Consider the following 4769-nt stretch of genomic DNA (forward strand, 5'->3'; position numbering starts at 1 on the left):
CTCAATCTTTTTTCTCAATCAGTCTCTCTGAATACGGAAGTGACTTAAACTGCAATTCGGCCAAGATGGCGACGGCACGCACCGCCTACTTTAAGCTTCAAAAATGCTCTTCACAAACCAATAGGTGACGTCACGGACACTACTTTCATATTTTTTACAGTCTCTGGTTTAAAGGCATTGTAAGTGCTTAAAAAAATAAATTCCCCCTGGCAATGTTCTTCTATGGGAATTCCTGTAGTCTGTCATTTTTCAAATGGATGAATCCCCTGCTGTTCGATTCCTTTGTACATCTTTGTTCGCGACGAGTAACTTTAATAAATGAAGTATTTTTAGTCAAATACATTCCATTCTGTGAAACTTAAAACATTTGTTCTTTAAAAAAACTTTACACATCTATGAATGATTTTACTTTTAATTTAACAAGTACATTGTTTCTTTTCTTACACTGCTGTAGTTTTGTTTATGTACATTTCAGTATTTCATATATATACTGTAAAATTACAAATTCTGTCTTAAATTCAAACGATTTGATTCAACCTGTTACATTGTTACTTCAATGTGCATAATTTATGATATTTTATAAATATATTTATACTTGGGTCAGTAAGCAGTCCTTTAAATGATTTTGCAACTTACAACTGTAAAAATGTAAGAGTTTGTAGTTATTTTGCAATCAAATAAACATTTATTTGCTGTTAACAATGGTCTTGATTTACAATAAAGCACATGATAAAAATAACCCAGCAAGAATAACCCAAAACCCAGAATATTAATCCCATAAATGGTTAAAATGACTACATCTTGGGTTTTCTCAACAACCCAACCTGCTGGGTTAAAATGTGTTACCCAACGTGCTGGGTTACTTTAACCCAGCATGTGTTCTGTCCAATATTTACCCAGCGCTGGGTTGCCAATTGGGTTGTTTTTAACCCAACCATTTTTAGAGTGTATAAACATGTCTGGATGTAGAAAAAGCCTACTTTGACATCTAACAATGCACTAATGTTGTTTTATGCAGTTTCAAAATACATGTTTGAAGAAAAACCCTATTGCACAATGCATTAATTTTGTTGTTATGCAGTTTCAAAATATAACATTAGTATTTAAATGTAGGAAAATGTAGTTATCATCACTGATATATCTCCGGCCCCTCATTTGAGATGCTTTTTTGTGAACTGGCCCCCATGACAAACTAATTGAATAGCCCTGGTTTAGGTGGTCTTGACTAAGTCACTACCCTCTGGTACTGTCCCAGTGACAGTTAAGGGCCATTTTTGACAGTGAACTGGGTTACAGCTGTAATAATATGATAATTGAAGCTGAAGTCACTTTTGCAATCTTTCTAATTTCTAACAGTTTATTAATTTGGATTTTGTTCATTAGAAAGCAGCTGAACTTAATGAGTCATTTGAACAGATTCTGCTTAAATAATTTCATTATTGGAGGTTTGTGTAGTCATGTAAACAAACACAGAGAGGATATTTTTAGTGTCTTGAAAACAAAAACTTGAGCTCATAGGCATTCTGTTTGTTCTTGTATACAGACATTAATATTTGATTTGAAAAATGGTATCTGTCAAGTAACATGAGTTTCCCAGATTCCTGATAAGATCACACTTGGCGTTGGAGATGGGAAATTTGCAGTTTTTCTCAGCCTGCTCTGAAAAAAATTTAGTGAGGGAATTTAAAGAAACACTGTAATTAAGTGTAATTAACTTTGAAGGTTGTATTTTGAATGATCATCTTTGTTACGTTTTACACAGAGTCTACATTGAATGAAGTCTGATGTATACTGGGAGAGGCATTAAGGCATTTGCGTGTTTATAAAATACAGGTAAACTTTTGTAAAGATGATATTGGTTAAGATAAGCAATAAACAGCTGTTCTACAGCACCTTCATGTTTACTTGTTTTTAAATGACTGCTTTTTATACAGAGTCTGTCCTGGCACAGTGGAAAAACCCTGCAAGCTCTCCAAACAAATAGCTCAATAATTTTAAAAAATCTATGTTTTTAAATGCCATGTCGAAAAGGCCACCCACTCAGTAGAGACTGTCAAAACAGTATGTTTTTGAATTCTGAATAGGCCTATGTAATATTTAATTCACTTGACTGACAGCTTTTTATGCAAAAAATGCATGAATACATTTTTCTAAATATTCTTGAGGTTCAAATAAATCCTGTGTTACCGTATGCTCTCAGTTCTTGGAAAGGTGAAAATAAGTGTCCATCATATTTGGCTAGATCATGAAAACAGAACATCAGATGGTTTTACACCTAAATAAATCATTAAAAGATGCCTCTTCTGGAAACAAGCAAAATGCACAGAAAGAGCATTTTTATTTCTGTTCATTTCAGCATTTCTCAAAGTGTGGGGCGTGCCCCACTGGTGGGGAATAGGAACATTACAAATGGGCCGTGACAAACAGGAGGAAATTTGCTATAATTCATTTCTTAATTATTTTGATTATTGACCATAACAACTCAAAACGACACATTTAAATAAACAACATCAGACTGTGAAAAAAAATGGCATAGCCTACAAGAATGAATTGATGGCGGAATGTTAATTAAAGCAGAACAAAAACTTTAATATGGAGAGGCGGTATAGGTGGTAGCAGGTATAAAGGTTAACAATGGATACGTCTGTAACAAAGAATGAATAGAAAACTGGAAATTCGGCACCTGCAAAGAAAACCAAGACAGACAGTGGACCTAATCAACCAAATAGCCAAATCTTATTTCATGCAAAGTAACAAACATTGCACGTTTATTTTCTCTATTGTTATGTTTTAAAATATAATTTTAGCAGTTGAAAGTCTAAAGCCTTGATTACCATTTTGTTGGGGCGATTGGGGACAAGTAAACAGAACCCTTCCCTACCTCCAAAGTGGGGAATGGCAGAAAAAGTTTGAGAATACAAAGAACGACACACTGCTAATACTGCTCTCAATATTTATTAAAAGACGTTTCGACCACACAGAAACACTGGTTCAATGCATTGTAATTTTAAAAGTTTTAAGGAAGATAATAAAATAACAATAAAATTGACAGTAAATCGAAATAAATGATCATATTTTAAGAAGGGGGTTCTCACAAAAAAGTTAATCATATTTAAGGGTTCTTGGCATCATAAAGTTTTATAAACTCAGTTTGTCCAGGTACCTGACAGTAGCTTAATCATATATAAAATATATGTTTTTAAATGCCATGAAGTGCACCAAGTTTTCACCATTCCGAACAATACCTGGAGAGAGAGAGAGAGAGAGAGAGAGAAAGAGAGAGACAGAAAGAGAGAAAGAGAGAGACAGAAAGAGAGATGGGGGTTAGCTTATTTTAAAACGCAGTTAATATCAATATTGTTTTTAAATTCTGAATATATTGTGGTGGTTTCCCCAACAGGGATTAGCTTAAGCCAGGACTAGGCCTTAGTTTAATTTGGAAATATAACTAGTTTTAACAAACATGCCTTACAAAAACATTATTTGTGTGCATTTTGAGGCAAAACAAAGGGCACAGATGTATTTTAAGATATGTCAGTGCAAGTTGTTTTCAGTTTGGACAGCTCTTAGCTCTTTAATGTAGTCTAGGACTAGTCTAATTCCTGTCCGGGAAACAGCCCAATAATATTTAATACACACAATTGACAGCTTAAAAGTATATGCAAAAAAATAAATATAAATCTATTTTTTTTTTTAATTCTTGGGGTTTATAAATCTAGAGAATTTCTATGTCTATTAAATGTACTATAATGATAGTCTTAATAAAGATTGGGAACTTACAATTGGCAGTAATTGTGAGCAAAACAACAGCAACAACATACTAAAATGCAAAAAGAGAGGATACATTTACACATCCCTCCTCCTCCTCCTTTACTGCTATTTTTCTTTCTCCTTGCTCTATCTGCTTGTGAAGTCTGATGCAGTGCTTCCACGTTCGACCGATCTTAAATGTCATAAGGAAATAACAAAAAAATCATGCTAATATGCACTTGCATCATACTGTAAAACTACCAAAAAAAAACTCTGATCCTAATTTTTATCTCCGTAACAAAATCGGAGATGACCAGACATGGACTCATAGACATGCTGTTGTTGTTGCTTCAGCAGACTGAATATAGCTTGTGAGTTGTATGCATGTTTAAAATTTTTCTTTTTGTGATCGATGAAACTAAAAATGTCATATAAGTTTGGAACAATAAGGGTGCACTGAAAAAACAAACTTTTTGGTTTAGTTATATTTATTAGATTAACTAATTTCTACATAATAATATTAACATTTATTGAGAACTAGATTTTCCTAAGTAAAATGATGATAAATACATGATTAATTCATGTAAAAAATGAACTGTGTGGGAATAGTAAGTCTTATTAGATATTTTCTTGTATTATTTAACGGTTTTATAGTCACTGCACATAGTCCTAAAATAATTAAGTACATTTTAATCAAAACCTTTAGTAGATTCAAGTAAAAAATCTTAGTTCATTTTACTTAAAAATATTAAATCCATTAAACTAAAAAATCTAAGTAAAATTTACTTACATTTATTTGCACATGTTGTAAGGAATACCCACAATTCTTTGCGCCTGAATATTTTTATTTTTTAAGCTTTATCACAGAATAAGAACTGATAAGAACTTTACTTAAATATTTGTTAGCAAAATGTCATAAAGGTTTAAGCTCTCATATTATTGATGTTGTTTTGTTGTAAATAATAATTTTGTGAAGTCACCGTTCAGGTGATCAGTGTTTCTTTACATGAACCCTGTTC

The sequence above is a fragment of the Misgurnus anguillicaudatus genome, chromosome 7, assembly GCF_027580225.2.
Source record: "Misgurnus anguillicaudatus chromosome 7, ASM2758022v2, whole genome shotgun sequence".
Taxonomy (NCBI): Eukaryota; Metazoa; Chordata; class Actinopteri; order Cypriniformes; family Cobitidae; genus Misgurnus; species Misgurnus anguillicaudatus.